Source organism: Bos mutus, chromosome 18 (genome assembly GCF_027580195.1).
Source record: "Bos mutus isolate GX-2022 chromosome 18, NWIPB_WYAK_1.1, whole genome shotgun sequence".
Classification (NCBI taxonomy): Eukaryota; Metazoa; Chordata; class Mammalia; order Artiodactyla; family Bovidae; genus Bos; species Bos mutus.
Window position 1 is genome coordinate 21,458,504 of NC_091634.1, and position 21,675 is coordinate 21,480,178.

The 21,675-nt window shown below is 45.9% G+C and overlaps 1 protein-coding gene and 1 non-coding gene across 5 annotated transcripts in view; one reads left to right on the forward strand and one right to left on the reverse strand.

Annotated features, from left to right (window-relative positions):
* The window catches only part of ZNF536 (zinc finger protein 536), a 449,051-nt gene that overhangs the window by 56,216 nt on the left and 371,160 nt on the right, over positions 1 to 21,675 (reverse strand). The gene's annotated exons all lie outside the window — the stretch shown is intronic.
* TRNAY-GUA (transfer RNA tyrosine (anticodon GUA)) lies at positions 10,687 to 10,758 on the forward strand. The gene has a single exon. It is a non-coding gene; the product is annotated as a tRNA-Tyr (tRNA).

The following is a 21,675-nucleotide window of genomic DNA, read 5'->3' on the forward strand; positions in this document are numbered from 1 at the left end:
CACACTCCAGAGAAAGGTCAAGCAGCCAGATTGATGCCACTCAGCTCAAATCTCCAGGACAGGATCCCAGGAATAATTCTCTTTGGAGATCAGCCTTCCATCGTACGAGAAGTTTCATGCTGCTGGCTCTGGGCCCCGGTGAGGCAGTCGCAACACAGGGAAGGAGGAAAGGTTCGTGGTGAGTACAGAACAATGGGGCTCATCTGCCCCTTAGAAAAGCCCTTCTCAGCATCTGCAGGGCCTCTGATGGCTGTGCCTCCATCGCGGTTTTGCTTCTCCGACTCTCCCCAAATCCCCAGAACTTGTCAGCAGAGACACATCTATTGATAATTAGAGAATACACAGCTTTGGGGGCATTTCCCTTCCATTCACGACATTTACTGGTGTCAGTCTGAGCATAAATACAATTAGATTTGAGAGTTCTATTACAAAAGCCAATAAAGCGGGCCTCAGTAGAGATTCTAAAATTACTTAACTTTTCTTTAGAAAAATATTAAAACAGTATTATCACATCAATGAGAAGAAAAGACAGGAAGATAATAAAGTTATGTTAAACCTCCCTGTATTTACTCATGTGTGAAACAGTTATGTCTGGTCACATAATTGCAATGGTTCTGAGAAATATTTCATATTTTATAATGAACATTAAAAGAGTTTGTGGATCATTACTTTATATGAGTTCCAAAGTTATTACATAAAACCCAATAGGAATGGTTATAAATTATCGGATCCTCCGGCCTGGCCTTGGTAAACATAACATGAAGACTGAGACATTTCAGCAGACAAGATTCATGAGAAGAGGTAAAATTCTCCCTGCATTTTAAGGGGAAGAGCAGACGAGAGTACTTGTAACCAGCTCTTAACATTTTTTGTTTCTGTTTCAAAGAAATTCTATTGAACCACTAGCTTAAGCCACACACACAAAAAGCTTCCGTTAGAACAAAAGAGAACTCGCTTTCAGACCCTGCCCTCATCTTTCCATCTTTCATTATCCTATCTGTGGCCCTAAGGTCATTGCAAAATTCTTGAACTTTTCAACACAGTATGGGTTTAAAATACTGTACTTAGCAGGCTCATATGATCACCAACAATTATTTACTTTCAAAAGGAGATCCTCTCTTTGAAATCTGAAAATACAACATCTTTGCAGAAACTGGAGAGTTGATAACATTCCGAGGAAATTTTCTTTTTTTGGTCTGCAAAGAGGTTGGCAGGCAGCATTTTAATTAAAAATGGTCACTTGTGAATCACGGTTAAGAATACAATGGATGCTATTCTATTTACTTATGCTTATCCTCTCTTTTTTTAAGTTAGAGTTTTCTGTTTTGTTTAGAAATCACACCTGCCACTTTGTTTTTCCCCAGCTTCTGCTTGCTGAAAAAGTTAAGTAGCAGGAGAATAGCAGCTGGGAGAATACGGAGGCCAGAGGGGTGAAGCCAACTCTCTGAAAGGAGGTACTGCTAAGAGGTGCATCCCACCCACCTCACCCTTGAGAGATGCTGCACGTGGGGCGCCCCCTAGGGAAGCATGCGAAGACCGGTTCCGTCCCTGACCTGAGAAACACAGGTGACTCTCTCACCTGGAGCCGGAGCAATCCTACCTGCTACACCCTCAGAGGAAGGGTGTCCCGCAACGCCCTCTCAGTGTCCTGAACCTGAAACCCATGAGGGCCGCCCACCTGTTAGCTCCCCACCTAGCCCAAGGCTCCTCCCTTTATATGGAGCAGCGGTAGGTAAGGCTTTCTCAGAAAACAGATGTCTTTTGGAGAATTTAAAGCTCCGAGTTGGAGGTCAGATTCTGGCTGTACTTTGAAATATGTCTGCCTCGATCATTATGCAGTCATTCACATATATTTTAGACATCAATGTTGTCTTGAAATATTCTCAAGTTCTTGATGCTATTTGTATGCTTTGATCTTTTCCTTTGCTTCTGCTCTGACAGTATGCTCTGGCTTCCCAGAGTCACTGAATGCCCACACATCATTTTAATAAATATTTGTATCAGGGAGGGTTTGCTATTTTATCCTAAATGATTTCTCTCTGAGTTGAACAGAAACCAACATTCTTGAGAAATCTACCAACCTTTTATAACCTATGTGAACAGAAAATTTACTAGTTTCAGTATTTTTTAAGATGAAACAATGTCATGTTTTTGCCTCTTTCCATAGATAGCAAGTTTTTTACTAACAAAAGAAAGATTATAATGATGCCAACTTACAATATGGGAGGAAAAAACTCTCCTTGTTTATTTACCATGCTATTTCAGCTAAAATCTGAGATTTTTTATATAATCCAAGTCTGAAGGTGGAAAAAAATCAAGCAAAGTGAGAAAAAACAAACAAACATATTTTCAAGACTTAAAGAGCAACACGGAGAGAGGGTGGAAAATTGCAGAAACATTTCAGCACGTTGCATATTAAGCCAAGTTTAGGGAAATCTTCATAGAACTCTCAGAACTTCACATCATAAGCCAAACTCAGCTAATTAGAGTCACTGACTACGTTCTTACTTGAAAAGGGGGTCAGGACTCTATTCCCTAAAACTAATCTATTGATGATCTTGTCCTTGGGTGTAGATCCCTTTGAAGTATTTTTGCAATGGCCTCTAGGTGGTGCTAACACTGCATAGCTTCAGCGTTTCAGCACAATGAAAACATTAATTTGCTATGAGATAATTTTTGACGTAAATGTAAAATGGTGCCCATTCGAACTCAGTAATGAAGCATGGTGCATTTCTGCAGCTCCTAATTTGACTAGTTAAATGACTCCATTACGTGTCTAACAGACAGAAGCAAATAATTTCTGGTCAGTTGATGTTCACTTATCCGTATCATTTTGCCCTGAAAATAAAGTCTCTAATCTACAATTCCTTTGTCTTAGTTTCTTTTTTCTTTTCTTTTTTTTTTCTTTTGGTTAAGGTTATTAAAGAAAGTACACTTAAATAATTTAGATTAAACCAGCACAAACAAACAATTCAAACATCAGAGCACATGGACAAATCAAATATTTATAATAGGGGAGGCGGACAACAGCACAGCCCTCCTAAATGACTCCAACCTTTGCCCCAGCCCTAGGTCTAAGGGGTTAGGATGACTCCTGAGCCTGAAAAGAACAAATGTCTGTCCTTCAAGTCCATTGTCTTTCTGTGGCCAAAAGGAGGCTGTTGTCTGTTCTCCCCTTTTCACTTTGTCACATAACTTTGAGGATGTTTGGAAATTTTTCAGGAGGATCCATCTCACTGTTGCAAAAAAAATGCTGTTTTAATAAATATCAAGTGATGAATAATTTTGCCCAAAGGGGAAAAAATGGTTAATATTGAATCTTAATGTTCCTCATCTAAATGCTTTTTTCTTCCTGCTAAAAACAAGTTTAGGATTAAAGCGTATCAGTTTACACATATTGCATGCATATTAGTGAGACACAGCTGTGTATGTCCCCCTCTTAAGAGCCATATGATTAAGTTATGGGATATCATATAATCCAAACCCTTTTTCTATTGGTCACCTTTCACAGACAAAAGCTTTTTAGTTTTAGGTCTATTAAATGACAGAATGTCCGATTCTGTAAATGTGCAAGTAATTATTATGAAGCACCTGTGTCTCTTATTTTCAGTTACAAAGTCCATCTATAAATTGCTGTGGGAAAGGCACTCAGAAGCGGACACAAGACAGTGCACCCCATCGGGGGGCTCACTGAGGTGGGTGGATCGAGGTTCTGGGTCCCCGGTCTCAGGGTCTTGATGAATGGTAGAATTACAGGCATAGGCCATCCCATTCCACAACCCCAAGGCAAGGGCATAGTGACCCATTTCGATGGAGACATACTTGTAGGGGTGAAAAAGAAACCCCAAAGCTTCGGGGGGCCTGCCCACCTACTTTTCATTGCTGCATCTGGGCAGGATCCTCAACTAGCCTACAGCACACAATCAGTTTTTTAAAAAGACTTTTGAATTAAAAAAAAAAAAAACCAGTATAAACGATCTTCATTTTTCCCCAAAGTAACATGCTACTTGACTCAATTAAATGCAGTTTTTAAAAACTGGCTCGAGTGTGTGTGTATACACAGCCTTTATTAAGCTTTTAAAATTTCAAATCCCTCTGTGCGTGCAAATTACCATCATTTGCATGACGAAGGATACGGGACACAGGCTGTGTGCCTTTTGACATAAAACAATGTCAAAGGACTATTGATGTCACATACCTACTTTGTTGAAATTTTTGACTGATGTTGTTTCTGCAACTTGACTCGAGCCAGTGGCCTGCCCTGGAGGGCACGGACCTCACACCTCTCCTCCCCCTGCCCAGCGGGCCCCACGATAGCCATCAGCGCCAGGCTCTTTGGTATTATGTAGGTCGAGCGGCCCTTGGGTTTACAGAAGGATTTGGCCTTTTGATTTGGTGTAGAATTTACAACCTGAGAGCGATGTTTCAGTGTGCAGATCTGGGTTGTATGTGCTGGAAAAGGAAACGAGGTCATGCTAGGAGAGGATAGTGGATCTAAAGAGGCTTCCCCAGTCCTCAGGGCGGGGATGCGAAATCCCTCCCTGCGGCCACCCCTTCACAGGGGCACCTGCTGGTGCCAGCGTCTGAAAGTCCCTGGGTGTGCACCCTCCACGGGCAGCCCTTTAGTCTGTGTCCTGGGAACGGAGGTCTAGAAGGAAGCAGATTCATGAGGTGAGTCCACAATATGGCCTGAGATTGGAGGAGCCACGAGAGACAGAAGCACATCCATCAGGCACAGGGAAACCAGCAGCACAGCTTGGGATGGGGGAAAGGAAAACACCCATGGAAAACACATCCAGGAAGCTGACCCCGGAGGAGAGGTTTGCAAAATGACCCTTGGGAAACTTTACAACTCCTGAAAGCTGCCGTGGGAGCGAGGTTCCTCTTGTACTGGTTGTCAGGGTGGAGGGGGGGCGGGGCTCAAGATATCACCCTTCCCCTAGAAGAGCTGAGGGCATCAAGAACAGTTTAACTACCAAAGAGTCAGCACTCCCTGCCCCAAATTAAAAGTCAGTGATGCTATCACCCCTAGAGAAGGGAAATATTGACTTCTAAATTGGGGGGCTTAGCAAGGTAGTGCTGGGCCTGAGTCTGCAATGCTTTTCTAAAGATGCAAGGAGACACAGAGCATAGTATATTGAAATGAGGGGTGACAACTGCTAAGGAAAATTAAAAAAATAGAAGGCTTGCCTTCATGTCCGTAAAGGGAAGGAGAGAGCAGATGCCAGTAACAGACAAGCATTTCCCAAGGAGAGGAAAACATTTCTGAAGGAAATAGGCATCCTAGCAGAACAGGTGAGAAAGAAATTAGAGTGTCTGAAGACTGATAACTCTGGGACCAGATGGGAACCATCTTAGAATTTGTGCAAGTGGAGGTGAGGAGACGGGGGAACGATTAGCAAATACCTTTTAAAAATACCCTGGGAAATGGGAGATGCAGCAGTGGACGAGAGCCCTTATGCAACACCTATATTTAATAACGACTCTGAGGGAGATCTAGGAAATTAAACACCAGTAAGCTTGACTTGAGCGGTGGGGAAGATATTGGAAACACTAATCAGGGACAAAATAGGGAAAGTTATGATTTAATTAAAGATATTCAGCATGGATTCACAAAAGGGAGATCATACGTAACAAAACTAATAGAATATTTTGAAAAAGTAACAAAAAGGAATTGAAGAGGGAAACCAGGGGTATAATTTACTGGGACTTTAAGAAAGCTTTTGATGCACTGCCTCACAAAAGGCTAATCTCCAGCGGTGGGGAGTTTGGGTATGAGTGTGGTGGGGGGTGGAGAATGAATGAAGAATTGTCTGGACCGAGGGTACTTGTGAGCATTACCATGAAGAGATTAGGATAAAGGGAGGAGACTGACTGCTGGAATTTCCCGAGATCTGAATTTTTTTAATTAATTTTTTTAACATAGTGCATCAGCAGGCTTGCTTAGGAAATGTGCTGAAATGTGATGAATTTCTCCTGCAGGTGTAGTATTGGAGGGCAGGTGCCAGTTCATGCTATACGGACAATAGCATTGGGAAGGATTTGCTAACATTTGGTGAAGACTTGACTATTCCTAAATACCATGAGACTGTGACCAACAAGGGGACAGGCATAGCCACTAATTGCCCTGTGAATAATGAACACAAATAAAGAAGGAGGCTATGATATGACTAAGGAGACAAAGCCCGATGACCTGGACGGCTCAACACTAGCACCCTCTGATGCCCACTGCCATACCCTCACATGCGGGCATGCACACACCTCCACTCACCAGAGCACACGTATCCACAGCCACACTCATACATTACACGTTTTTTAATTGCTAAGTCGAGTCTGACTCTTTGTGACCCGATGGACTATAGTCCGACAGGCTCCTCTGTCCATGAGATTTCCCAGGCAAGAATAAAGTGGGTTGCCACTTCCTTCTCCAGGGGAATCCTCATGGGGACACTCTAACACACCCCATGCCTTGCAAAGAGGCCCACATTCACACAGCACATACCTACACACACCTTCACAAACACACCACAGGTACACACACAGGTGAGAACATGCGTGCACATGCTCACACATATCCTGAGACTGTTCTGCACAAGTAGGTGGAAATGGAAGGTTTAAAAAGAAGAACTTAACTATTTTCTACTGGGAAATATTGGGAGGCACTTTGGGGATAAAAGGCCCCCTTAGTCACATTACAGTTATAATAGATGCCTGGGGAATGAAAGGCAAAGCAGAAGACCATGAGGCACAAAAAGACCTTTGTCACTGCAAGCCAAGCCAGATCTTGGCACCTTCTCTGATGAAATATCGAGGGACACAGTACTCAGGAATGATAATGACAGAAATCCCCAAAGGGGCCCAAGCTTGCCCTCAGAGGCAGAGCTACAGACGCAGCAGCAGCAGCAACAGCCTAAAGAAGATGGTGACCCAGATCTGGGACCTGCTGTCCTAGAACTCTGACCAGAGTGTGGCCCAGGGAAGAACCAGGCTGGGCAAAGGCCTGGGGAACGCTCCAAAAATGTCTTAGTATTTGCCAGACAAATGCTTCTTCATTCTTAGGAGCACAAAAATGATACTTGGGGTCAGAAAGAAGTGTATGTTTTTAGGGGAAGCTCCAGGCTACAGGGTGGTCACTGCCATCTAAGTGGGATGCACCCACTGACGTGTAAGACTCACCTACAGGATCGGGGCTGAAATCGCCTCTCTACATATAAAGTTATGACTAGATATAGCTATAGACGTAGGTTCTAACATGTGAGTGTTAGAACACTTTGAACCTCATTTACCTTTCCCATCATTCATTAATATTAAAATGTGACTTAAGATGGAAAGTTGCAAAGTGAAGGATACACATCCTCCTCATTAACAATAGCAAGAATATCGCCCAATGGTCATCACCCGCAATGCAAAGGGGGCAACACATTCAGTCACAATTCAGATTTTAAAAAGAAAGGTTCCCTGTGACTTCCATCCCCATTTTTGTAATTCTAACCTGGATATGCCCGTGTCTTAAATCCAAGAGTTATGAATTAACACTCAGAATCTATAAAACTGGGATGAAAGTTAGAAGGAATTTTTTTTTTTAAGAAACACAGCAGAATTGTAACCTGTGCTGTTTTGACATCAGGGTCCCTCTGCCAACATGTCCTAGAGATAACGGACATGAACAAGCACTCATTGTCCAGATACAACTGAAACATAGGACTGGCTTAGGATCTGTGGCTTCACCACAGGTAATGGTCATTTCTGCAGCTCTCTCCACCCTACAGGGACTTTTTAGAACTCTCATGTGTTATAAGGGAAAAGATATGTACAGAAACAAATACTTGCCTTATAATTATCTTTAAATCTCCCAATTTTTCATTCAAAGTAAATTTAGGGACTTCTACTTTGTCTTCTAAAACTAGAGAATCCTTCTTACACCCTGGAGCCTATTCAAGCATGGTCTAGGACAGTATCCATAGGTGCCAGCTCTTAAAGGGAGTAAAGAGTTAACAGTGGGAGACAGAAGCCCTTCCTATATGATCCCCAAGCTCCACCCCAAAGTGACTCTGAACAGACCAATGAGCTACATGTAAACTGCCTCCCACCTCCCGCTTCCACATAGCTGTTGCCCAAACGCTCTGGAAATCCCTGTGCTGCCCGTAACACCACCCCAGAGTACAATAAGGCCCTCGAAAGACAACAAAGGGTTAAAAAGTACCTGTCAGGAACGTCTCTTGAAATCAGTCATTGAGAATCATCTGTCAGTAAGACAAAATTAATTACTACATGTAAAATGAAGAAATCAATGTAAATTACACTGTAGAAAAGTTTAGGACACCTTGATTGTTAAATAATTACTGATACATGTGTGAATTTTCAACAAGCTCCAGCGGGGATGTGGCTCATGGGGCTCTTATCAAATTTTCCCAAAGTTGAGTTTAGGTCTTGGGGTGTTTCTCCCACTTCTGCCTCCAGTTAGGTTTTGAGGTTTGAACAGTGCCTCAGCAAACACAGCAACTTGCAAAGTTCAGTGACATTTAGCAGTTTCCAGCACTCAAACCTGATAAGAAGGATACCACCTTACTGGAAAGGTTAGACTCATGAGTTCAGCAGGAGAAGAAGCGCCCCCTGCCACAGGATCCCTAAGAACTTGGGAAAGTAACTTCCCATGCTACCCAGTGCAAATTTCCATTAATTTATGCAAAGCTGGCTTTATTTACAAAATCACATCAGTCATTTGAAATACTTTAAACATGATCATGATTTAAGACATGACTTTTGTGCTTTGCTGAATTTCTAAGACCCAACTCCGTGGCATCTTGGTGCTGACAGGAAAGGGTAAAAGAAAACCCCAAAGCTGAGGCTATTGTAAATCAAAGGCCTCCGCTTTGTCCCTTGGGGAGGCGGCGGTGTGCCCGGCAGCCCCGCCTCTTCCATTCCGGTGTGCCTGGCAAAGAGGTCCAGTCTACTAACACTTTTTGATTCCCCACGGAAGGAGTCAAAGAAGGTGTCTGCCAGCTCGTCTGCCTCACCCTCAAACAAAGCCCTCTACATCATTGGCTTCAACCAGACCAGAACATTCTGCAGCACAAGTTCTCTTTCCAAGTGGGCTCTAATTTGCTGTCAGAGTTGAAACCCCTGCAGGCACCTGTGGTAGCCAAGGCTTCCTTCGGAAACTTCAGTCACACTGCAGGGTTATCCAGCTTTCCTCTCCTAAGGGGGCTCAGGACCCTCAGATGTGAGCTTTCTTTCGTCTCCCTGAACTCCCATCCACCCCACACCTGTCAGTCTCCTCCAAACCTGTGGGCACTTCCTCCTCAATTTGCTGGTCCTGGGACTGATTTCATTATCGTCGGGACTCAGCTGACAGCTGGAGGTCAAGGACAGGCTGTCAACCTCAGGGGTTGATCCAATAGAAGAACTTTCTCCCACAGCGACCCACAAGCCCCATGGCTGAAATGGACCCCCGGTGTCCTCCAAGTGTACTTTGCAAAAACCAATATACAAAAATAAAAAATTTACAATATACAATTTGTAAAATTAAGGAGCTGAAGATTACTTAGGAAAGGGCCAATTTGCATTGCAAACGAACTTTCTGATTTATAGAGTCACCACGGGGTTCCTTATATGAGTCAATCTAAAATAGGATTTAGCTCATAGTGCGTCTAAAATGGGATTCAGTTGCCAAAATTCGATATACACACCATGTCCGCAACAGCCCCATCGCTACAGCCACAGGGAGAGTGAGGTATTCCAGCAGACTTGATTTTACTTTCTTCTCAAAAGGCTTTCCTGCTTGATTATCTCCCTTCCCCTCACACTGGCCTTCCTTTGGTTTACTAATGTTACCCTTAGCCCTTGGGGATCGGAGTCCCTTTCACTCACACCTCGGGGCTCTTTAGGGACTCACCACCTTCAGCTAAGCACTGGGTCTTCACCACGAGGAGCTGCCCAAGTCCTCCTGCCTCGCACTATATCTGATATTTGGGGTGAAGGGATTGCCCATTTGCCGAGTATATTCAAGGCTTAAAATAAGTTAAAGAGCACAAAAATATTCTATTATTTGATGCGTTAGCTCCATTTCTTGTAATCTGCTCTTGAAAAATCATCTGAAATGTGAGAGCACAGGGGGATTAAAAGGGGCTACCTTCATGTCCAAAGACATCCCTTGCGTTATATCTATAATATTAAAAAAAATATGAAACCACGTAAATATTCAACAATAGGAGAAATGACTATAAAATCCCAAATAGGATATTTAATTACAACCATAAATTTGTACATATAAAGAGTTTTAATAATATGAGGAAATGTTCATATTACACGTGTATATTACATGCAAAGTCATATGTATGGTATGTTTATAGTTATGTAGTAGGCAGGCACAGGAAGAAACCTGAAAGGAAATCAACTCAAATTGTGGCAGTCTTAATGCAGTGAGAAATGGCTGGGAAACATTCTTATTTTTCAATAATCAGACAAGAAAATGGTAAAAGTTGCTCTTATTTTTAGAAAACACAAGTTTATTTCTTTTATAAAAAAAGAAAGCATATTAGGTTAAAAGCAGTGAATTAAAAATAAGCTTCAAATTAACCTGGATATTTATTGTTAAAAACTAAAATTTCTATTAATGTCAAAGATCTTAGTTCACTCACATTGTAAAATCCTTTATTTGAGTTATTTTATACTTGAAATGGGGCTTCCTTGGTGGCTCAGACGGTAAAGCGTCTGCCTGTAATGCAGGAGACCCAGGTTCAATCCCTGGGTTGGGAAGATTCCCCTGGAGAAGGGCATGGCAACCCTCTTCAGTATTCTTGCCTGGAGACTCCTCATGGACAGAGGAGCCTGGCGGGCTACAGTCCATGGGGTCTCAGAGTCAGACACGACTGAGAGACTAAGCACAGACTTGAAATGCCATCAGCCCTATGTGCAGGCAGGTCCCAGCTGCCAGCGCAGAGGTAACTAACCCAGACTGAAGCTGGGACAGGAGCCGTACGTGCGTGGGAACCTGTGCAGCCTTACAGGGCTGTAAGGTTTCCAGAGCGCTGCCTCTGTGCTGTTGATAGGGTCACGGTACCCGACCCGAGCAGGTAAACAACATGCCCTCAATGGTGGGGCTGTGAAGGACATTATCCTGTCTCTCCCACATGACCAAGCACAAGGTCTGGTATAATGTAGCATCTCTACAAACGCTACACAGGAAATGAGTGTCTCTGAGCGTGCCTCTTGTGCTTTTGCCCAGAATAACTACCAATCCTGCTATTTCTCTGTGTTTCCACGTGGAGGGCCTGCACAGAGATGGGGATTCAGCGTACCTCCCTACCAGGCAGGTGGGTAGTGTGGAGCAGGTGGGAATCTCTTGGGCTGAGAACAAAGACAGACTGGGTTTGGATCTTGGCCGTGATTCTTCCTAGGAATAAACTCATTATGCCTTGATTTGCCAATCCTTAGAATTGGGAAAAATAATCTTATTCCCCAGGGATTTGGTTGTGCTGAATCAGGGCCAGAGATATAAGTCTTTTTTTAAAGGCTGGAACAGTGCTGATGGCCGAACAGAAAAATATATATATATGTTTTCAGTTAATTAAGATGTTATTTTATTTCTATTTCTGGCTATGGCAAAAGACTTGTATCTAATCAACTGTTCTAATGAGAATAAATAGAAAAACTGCATCAAAAAATTGTGTGTGTGTGTGTAAATTATTTTTAGGCATAAGAGGGTTATCAAAGAATCCAGGACTTGAGGGGCCCAGATTCTAGCCAGACGGGGGTAGGAGAGCAGGGCCTGTTTCTGGCACTGCTTTTCCCCTGCAGGTAGCTGTGAATTTACAAATGGCAGCTGAGACACTGAGAAGCTAAGCAGAGGTTTCCAAAGGACCAGAGAGACAAACGTTAGAATCTAGGGCCTGTAAAGTTAGAAGTTACCCGGTAAATACCCAGGGCTTGCAGTTATGACCCCAGCAGGGACATGCTTAGGAGTAAGGGCAGATAGAAAATAAACACACCGGTTTGATCTTCCCCTTGACTAAAGGCCTACTGGAAACGTAAATCTGGCCTAGAAGGCTGCAGCATCGTCTACCGCTGTGCTTTCCAATATGGTGGTCAGAAGCCACAGGTGGCTTCTGAGCACTTGGGTTGTGACTTTGTCAGAACTGAGATGTACTGTGAGTATAAAATACTCACTGCATTTCCAGGACTTAGTAAAAAATCAGAAAATACAAATATTTTTATATCAGTTACATTTTCAGGTGTATTTTGGACATCTGATATTAAATAAAATATATTATTAAAACTAATCCACCAGCTTCTTTGTACTTCTTTAATGTAATTACTATAAAATTTAATATTACATATACGGCTCACATTCTCTTCCTATATGACAGTGACAATCTAGAGGCTAAAACGACCTAAAATTTATAAATACGACGTTTGATATTCAGTAAAAAATTACCAGGCACACCATGAAATAAGACCAAATGAATGCAAATAAGAATTGAAAAGTGAGACAATAGATAATAGAAACAGACCCACACAAGATACAGCTATTAAGTTAGAGACTTGACAGGCTTTGAAATAATAGTAATTAATAAATTTAAGAAATAGATAACAAGGTGACGAATTTCAGCAGAAAATTGGAATCTATAAAAGAAATCAACTGGAAATTTTAGAATTAAAAATACACTCTGCTGTGCTGTGCCTAGTCGCTCAGTCACGTCTGACTCTTTGCAACCCCATACACTGCAGCCCGCCAGGCTTCTCTGTCCTTGGGGGTTTTCCAGGCAAGAATACTGGTGTAGGTTGCCACATCCTCCTCCAGGAGACCTTCCCAACCCAGGGATTGAACCCAGGTCTCTCTGAAATTAAAAGCTAGTTAGGTAGTTTTGACATACCTGAATAAAGAATTCATTAACTGGAAGAAGATTTCATTTGCAAAGTACACGTGTGCCCTGCTCTTAACCCGAAAGACATTTAAGTTTTGCACTTGCGATAGTCTGCCTTATGGCTACCTTCCAATTCCTGGAGTCTGCAAGATCTCCTTCCCAGAGAGTCAGAGGGCTGAGTGGTATTGGATGTCAGAACCTTAAAGGCCATCGTGACAGGCGCAGGAGGCATGCTAAACGGAGCAGAGGTCTGGGTCAGGGTACAGGCCTTAGACAGAACCGGCCACACTGGACAGGAGGGTCAGGCCCTCCATCAAGTTCGGCCTTGGTATTCCCCAGAGGTCAGGAGCCACGTCAACAGGATAGCTCTGCAGCCCCACAGGGTTTTCTGACTGGAACATTCCGGGAAGAGCCTTCAGGGCTTGGCTGGTCCACTTCTGGGTGGTCCACGAAGAAGCCACCGGATGTTTATGCTGTGCTGTGATGTCCTAAACAAACAGCAGAAGAGAGAAGGACAGAGGGAGGAGGCCGGCCATTCTGTCCACATGGCAGTGGCCTTGCACAGGACTTCTGGAAATACCTTGCTGCTCTGTCTAACCCTCATCACAAAGAAAGACACAGCCCTCCTCAGAAGAGTAGTGTGAGAGACTACTGCTGCTGCTGCTGCTGCTAAGTCACTTCAGTCATGTCCGACTCTGTGCGACCCCATGGACTGCAGCCTACCAGGCTTCTCCGTCCATGGGATTCTCCAGGCAAGAACACTGGAGTGGGTTGCCATTTCCTTCTCCAATGCATGAAAGTGGAAAGTGAAAGTGAAGTCACTCAGTCATGTCTGACTCAGTGACCCCATGGACTGCAGCCTACCAGGCTCCTCCATCCATGGGATTTTCCAGGCAAATCCCGGAAAATCTACTACAGGCTTCATCAATTTTAGGTACAAGAAGGGTCGCTAAAAGTGAACACTAATCTGCTCTCACCAAGCATCTGGAAGGAAAAAAGGGCCTAAAATTCTAGAAAAAAAGAGATTTTACTTTGGATTCTAAGAAGAGCTTCTTGATAATCAAGTGAGCAGGATGTTAAAATTTGTGTTTCTTCTGCTCTTTAAATGGATGCTCCAAAAGACTACCCAGGGAGTAGGGGTTAAACGACAGGGATTAACACTTGCTTTAACCAAAGTGAGATGCCAGCTGGCAAGGAAGTGTCCAGACTCCCAAACTAGCCCCCAACTTGAGGTTCTAGAAGGACTGACTTAGAAAAGGCAGGGATCTGTACAGTAGAGTAGCTCTTCGGGGTGAGTTGCCAGTGTGCCGTGGTCATCAGCCCTCCTTCCACGAGGAGGGATAATGGCTGCTTCCCCCTTCAGGCTTAATGAACGGAGACTCAAAATGAGCCTGTCCCATGTTCTTTGGCATCAGTGGGACACGAGGTCATTGTAGGACCCAGCTTAGAAAAGTCATAAGGCTGGTGGCTGCAAGGATGGTAGGCCAAGGCGGGGAGCTGTGTGGGGAGTGGTTCTACTTCCAGAGGATTTGGGAACAAATGAAAAGTGTTTCCCAAGGTACAGATGTGGGTCACTATGGAAGGGAGCCCCTGCATAAATCCACAGCAAAAGAACTTGGCCCCAGAGGCCACTGGAAGGACAAAACCACCTCCATAGGAAGAGACTGGATGTTCACTGTGGAACGCCAGTGTCTGAGAGGCTGGCACCCAGCAGAGAGAACATTCTAAAACTGTAGGTGGGGGCACCCTGAAGATGCGAGGCAGTCTGTAGAGAACTCCAAAAAACATCCAGCCCAGAGGAAAATACCTGCTGCGGCAATACAGCCAGCCCTGACTTCTAGATTTCATCCTGGGTAGGTGGGGGAAAGCTAACTCCACAAAATAGGTTTAAATAAGGAGAAAGAATAATGTCATTCATTGCTTCCACCTAGCAGACTTTTCTCTTTAAGTACAGAGATGATCAAGAAATCTGCTGGTCAGTAAAGAAAGGAAGCTCCTTGCTGGAAGAACACGCAAAATCATCACCCTTTAACAAGGAATGCATCCCGATCATTAGTTTTTATCCATAAAGAGATGAAGACCCAAGGAGGAGGGAGCCGGTTCTGAGGCATAGTGGTTCCTGGGAAGCCATCCGGTCCTGCCTCCACCAGAAAAGATGGCAGCCCATCACGGACTCAGCAGATAGGGCCCCAACTCTCGCCGTCTCTGAGTCTCAGTGACCCAGATGATCTCATTTCCTTCATCACTAAAATGATGGTGACCAGACCCACAACTCCTATGAGGCCAGCCATCATTCTGAGCTACCCCACTGAGCAACAGTCCAAAGGCTCAAGGTACCGGAGTGCGAGAATGCACTTTAGCTGGGCTGTTCGTCTTCTCTCAGGAGCCCCTCCAGAAACTGTGGCAGCCACTGGCACCTTGCAGCTCACGTGTGGCCCACAGGAGGGCTGCACCCATCATCTGGGATGCCCAGAGTGAGCCTGAAGCTGCCAGCTCAGTAAGCACCACATGGCATGGAGCTGGGTTTCCAGCAGGCAGAGAGGAGGTAAGCTCTTGCTGCAGTGTCCTGCTGTGTTCGGAAACCCCATCCAAGAGGCAGCGTATGGATCTGTGTATGGATCTGCTGTCGCGTAATGAAATGGTAATGGGAGGCAGTCCGGAGTGCCTCTCCACGCAGCCACCAACGGATGCCATCCACAAGGAGGGCAGCTGCTCCTCCAATCTGCCTGCTTTTTCAAGTCAACTCTCTCTTTGGAGACCAAGGACACCCTCGGCCACACCCAGGAGCTCTCATCGCCTCAGAGGACCATCTGCATTCAGACACTGCCCCCAACACTCGGGGTGCTCCTTGCTCCCAGCCGGAGCCCCTGGCAGCCGAGACCCCCATCCACATGGAAGGAGAGGGCAGTTTCCGGCCCAAGCAGGGAGCCATCTTGGACAGCAGTTGTACCAGTGCCCAGGGCCCTGAACAGCACACTCTCCCTCCCTTTGTTAAGATAATAATAAACACAACGCGGCAACAACAAAAGCCAAATAAATGATAAGCTCCGAAAAGAGCGGATGGGACTGTCGTCTTTTCCAGATACCTGTTCACCACGGCAGATGCCCTGTGCCAATGCTGAACCATCTCCAATACACGCCATATGCCTGTTTCTTTACTTAGCCTTGTTTGGGATGGGAATCCTTCAGAGAATGGAAGGTCCCCGCATGTTTGGCAAGCCAGACAAGGACACCAGCCGAATGTGCACAGGGATGCTGTGTCCCTGAATGCGCGTGCAAACACACACACACACACACACACACACTGTGTTCTTTTCCAGACCATATTTTAACATTGTTCATCAATTGCTTTTTTTGTGAACAATAACCAAATTAAAATAAACTCAGTGCTAAGAAAACAGAGCAAATGAAGACTGACTTAATCACACTTTTGCTCGAATCATCTAACTAAAATTTCGGCCAAGAATTCAGTCAGACACACGTGCACCAGGTACAGAAACACCCACACTTAATCTGCTTGCTTCTGAGATTGGACCAGAAGGGGCTTTGGATACACGGAGATGGTGAGCTACGCTCCCAAAATGGGAATCCTGTCCCCTTTGCAGTCGGATTGTCTGAGTCCTGGCCTCATTCACACACACAGACGCACATCCACTAGCATTAGCGGAGGGAACCGCAGCTGGGACAAACACAAACCAACAGGAAATCAATGGTGTTTCATCATCACGGGCCCTGGGCTATTCCGGTTGTCAGCAGGGGATCCGCTTGTCTGCCGCTGGCCCTGGTGCCTGGGAGACACTCCTTGGCTAATGCCTTTCGGGTATCCAAGAGGGGCCACCCTGACCCTGGGTATGGTGGAGGCTGGCTGATGCCCGTGATAGGGAGTAAGTGGCTGCCCCAGGAAATGGTCCCTCCTTTCCCCCAGGAAATGAGGAAGCTGGAAGCACAGAGAGAACCTCTCAAGGGTAATCGCTTTTCCTGACTGGTATCTTAAGCTTGTCAAGTTCTTAGCCAGAGCTTTCCTAGGCGAGTTTGGGAGAAGCATATGGTACTCGCCCAGTCCATATGACTGGCTGAGCGTCGACCACTACTGTTGATACAATATATCACTTTTTTCTCAATATTATGACAGCATTTGTCAATGAAAATTAAATTACTGTCAAACTTATCCTGCTAACTTACGGCACACCACCAGAGAAAGCCAGCACCGCGCCTTAAGCCAATGGGACCTCATCGCTATGCTCAACCAAGACGTGGGAGAAAAAGATGTTTGAGACTCTGATGCCAGTATGGGTGGAGTGCCAAGCTGGCACGGGGATAAAATAGAATTGACCTTCCTGCAGTCTCCACTCCTGGGAAGGGGCTATGCCGGGGGGTTGGGGGGGCGGTTAGGAGCAGGGGAGTGTCAGCACGGGCACTCCCGTGCTGAGCTAAGGATGAGCAAAGGACGGTGGTACTTTATGAGGGAAATACCACCACATGTTACACGCATGTGCTGGTTAAAAGGGGCGAAAAGATTACATCTCGAAAATAAAAGATCCTTGGGGTGTGTTTAAAATCTACTATTGCCATACTGAAGCCATCATATGGAAACATTTAAAAGCTAGATTATGCCTGAAACTAACATCAGCTTCTTCTTTACCTTTGAACAATGTCAGTTTTCAGCTCAGTATCTAAAACGGAAGATCTTCTCGCTGTATTTCCCCACTAAGGAAGTGAATTAATTGTGAAATTTTAAGAGTTTCCAAAAATTCACCCTTAGAATCAATTATTTTTCCCTTTGATCATCTTGTTGGAAAGTGTTTGGAAGCAAAGGGCTGGCTGGCAGAACAGTGCCAGGTGATAGTTGGGGGCCGTCCAGGAATCACAGTGCTTGTGACATGGGGGAGCTAGCCTTTCATTTTCAGTTCTCTCTCTGTCTCCACCTCTCTCCCCTCCCTACCACCATCCTACCCTCCACCCCATGCACTCAACTTCCCTATCTTCTGAAGAAAATACCTTGGGACTGAGACCAGCGGATGGAGCCCGATTGAGATTTTTGACTTCTTTGTTTTTTCCTCTGTGTCTTTCAAGAACAAAGTCTCACACTAATTTCAGCAAGTGGGCCCTGCAGCAACTGATTGTTAAAATTAGCATTGCCAAAGCTCACTGGAAGGAGTGAACACCCATAGACGGGGGCCTGGGCAGGGCTTCTTATTTTCAAAGAATCATGTCTTCCTGCAAGAACATTCCAGAGTAATGCCCATGGCTAATCTAGAAAGAGGAATAGAAAAATGCATCCCCAACAAGTATTAGGACATCACTGTCATCTTTTCGATCACACTAAGCAATTAACAACCAGAAAAAAGGAAACGGTTTCCAAAAAACTACCATTCACTGTTTAAATATTTCAAACAGAGGCTCATTCTCTTCTCTGTAAGGTTTCCCAAGACCTTTCACCTCCGACCCTCTCCAAGAGGGAAGCCTGTAAATGCAGAGCCCATGGGCTCCAGAACCCCCGAGGACAGGCCCCCTGGTTGTTTGGGGAGGTGGCAGTTGGGGCTATGTTTTACAAGCCCAAAGAGCCAGGGAAAGCTCCTCTTCTCACGGGGAGTCTCCAGCTATCAGCTGAGCCCTCAGTGGCTCAGAAAAGGCAATGTCCCCTCTTGAAGAGAATCGCACCCCATTATTCCTTGAGTGCTATGCCTTTTTTCCAACAATGTGGACACCCGTGCAGCTCTTAGGATACCCGGGTCGGCAATGCAGAAGGAAGCAATTTAGACAGCAGGTCTGGGGCCTTCTCCCCAGCACCCCTCATCTATGGCCACAGTGAATCACCCTCAAAACAGCCACAGTTCACTCAAGACTAGCAGTGGCATTGGGAGCAACCCACTCTTGCTTTATTAAACAAATGTGGACACAGAGGAAGCCGATGGGCCTTTAGGCTCCTCTGTCCATGGAATTCTCCAGGCAAGAATACCAGAGTGGGTTGCCATTTCCTTCTCCAGGGGATCTTCCCAGCCCAGGGATTGAACCCACATCTCTTGCATCTCCTGCATTGGCAGGTGGGTTCTTCACCTCTAGCGCCACCTGGGAATCCCCTTCTTCTTTACAGCAGGATCCAGATATTTGCAACTGGCTCTACCCAGCTGGGTAAAAGCGAACATCAAAGAATAGTCTTTTCTCTGTTGTCAAAAGCTCCAGCCTTTCACTGGAGTCATGTCCACAGACCCTGGCAGGTGGGGAAAGTCAGGTATGGAGGCTGGACCACAGGCTGCAGGATCTCAGCACAGCCATGATAAACTCCCAGCGCCGACAGTCGGATTTCCAGCCCAAAACCATTCTCCCCAACACAAAGAGGGGCAGCCTGGCGGCGTAACAAAAGCCAGTGTGGGTGGCAAGGTGACTGCACATTTCAGCTTGAATGCTCCGGTGTGGGGCTTGCACCTGATCACCAGATGCTTCAAGCAGATGGCCAGGGAGGGGAGAGCCGGCTCCTGGTTGCTTCTGAGGGGCTCCAGGAGAACCAATCCAGAGAGCCGGCCGGGAGTGCCCGGCTGCCCAGCCCAGCCTCCGCTCCAGGAGCACTTGCAGGGCGGGAGCCTGAGCCTGTGCTTCCAGGAGAGGCTTCCAAATATCCAGCAGCACACCTCAAGTGAGGAGCTCAAATGGGGAGTGATGCTCGGCCAGGCCAGCAGGAGTTCTTTTGTCCATGGAAGCTTTTAGCTTTTAGGATTTCTTCTCTGGATGGTCTTCTGGAACGGGCCAGGCTGCATCTGTTATCTGATCCAGAAGGTCTCAGTAAATGTGATTCATTTGCAGATTAATTTTTCAGCAAGTGGCTGGGTGAGCAATAAAAAGGAGCCTCCCTGTGGTGCCTAGGCCAGCCTAACTTCCTGTCCTGGGAAGGGTTGCGCTGACCTTGGCCTGGTGGCGGTTCCTGACAATGACCTAGGAGGTGCTGGAAGGTGGGAGCAGCCCTCAGATAGGAGGAGCAGGCAGGAGGGAGGAAGCCTGTGCCAAGGAGAGCTTTCTGGAGAGCTGAGGGTTTTTCAAAGCTTCCTCTCAGCCGAAGCTGCTGGCAAGGTCTGTAGGCCTGGGCTGAAAGGGAGGCTGAGCCCCACTCTTGTTCCTGCCTGAGGTCTCCTTTCTCTTCCAGGAAACCCATGTCCTTGTGTGCCCAGGCACACAGTCATGCCAGGGCAGACATGCACACACTCACACACAGCTACACGCACACACACACAGGACACATCTTTGGGAACATGGATCTTAGCTGTTTTATTTACTCATGTATCCCCCATCTAGAAAGTGCCTGAGATATACTAGGTGCTCAATAAATCTTGTTCTATGAATAAATGCATGAATACGTGAATGAATGAATGACTAAGATCTTTATTAACTCCATCCTCTTGTTTGTTTTCCTCACACATGCAACCGTATTTGAAATGACTTTGTTTACATGTTTATTTACAGGCTTATGGTCCATCTCCCTTCATTTGAATATAAGTTTCATTAGAGCAGGGCCCTTGTCTATCCAGGTCTCCTCGGAATGTCCTCTTCCCGACCCAGTGCTGGCACTAATAAGGATGCAGTATTTGCTGAATGAACAAGTGAATGAATGAAAGAGGCCACGTTTCAATCTCTCCCACCTGCTCAGCCCAGCTTGGGTAACAGCTGTAGCCCCAGGTGTTCTCAAGCAGGCCCACTGTGGGCCTCTTACACTCTGCCTCAAGAGATGAACTTGTAAGGACAATGACCCTCCACCCCAAAGTGCATTTCCCAAATCTGCTCTTCCTCACAGCTCAGGCTGAGCCAGGCTCTGCTCTCCTCCTTGGCACAGTTCCTTGATGTCTGCACATTAACTGGTGTTCTCTCCGGTTCTGGACTGGGGCCGGGTTGCTCAGATCTGTTGGGTCCAGGCTGAGCAGGGCCTCTGTGCTCAGGTCACTGTGAGCTCCTGCACACGGGGACCTCTCATTCCCTTTGACCTTGGCATCTGCCCACCCAGCTCTGAGCTGGTTGATGAATGGCACAAGAATGGCAGGTGGACAGAGAGGAACTCCCAGCAGATTCCAGGGCATAAGCAGGGCCAAAACCTAGGACAGCGGCCTTGTTTGCCAGCTCTGCAATCTTAGGCAAGTTACTTGATCTCTCTGAGTTTCAGCCCTTCATTTATAAAATGGAGATAATAAGGGATGCCCACTTCTTATGACTGTTCTAACTATTGGGAAGGTAAGCCCTGTCAAGTGCTCAGCACAGTGCCTGGCACGAGCAAGCACTTGTGAGAACTGCTCACGCTCACCTGGTACCTCCCTGCACTATGCTGTGCGTAGTCATTCAGTCCTGTCTGACTCTTTGCGACCCCATGGACTGTAACCCACCAGGCTCCTCTGTTCACGGGGATTCTCCAGGCCAGAATACTGGAGTGGGTTGCCAAGCCCTCCTCCAGGGAATCTTCCCAACCCAGGGACTGAACCCAGGTCTCCAGCATTGCAGGCAGATTCTTTACTGTCTGAGCCACCAGGGAAGCCCAAGAATACTGGAGTGGGTAGCCTATCCTTTCTCCAGGGAATCTTCCCAACCCAGGAATCAAACTGGGGTCTTCTGCATTGCAGGCGGATTCTTTACCACCTGAGCTACCAGGGAAGCCTCCCTGTGCCAGGCACTAAATACCACGCTCAGCAGCTGCAGGGGACCTAGTCTCCTCTCTTTCTCTGATAACGACCCCTCCCACAGGTAGGTGCTCAAAGTGACTCCTGGATGGATGAGAGCTGTGTGCTGTCCTGTTCTCCACATGCTCAGGGCAGGTGGATGCAGTTGTAGTCTC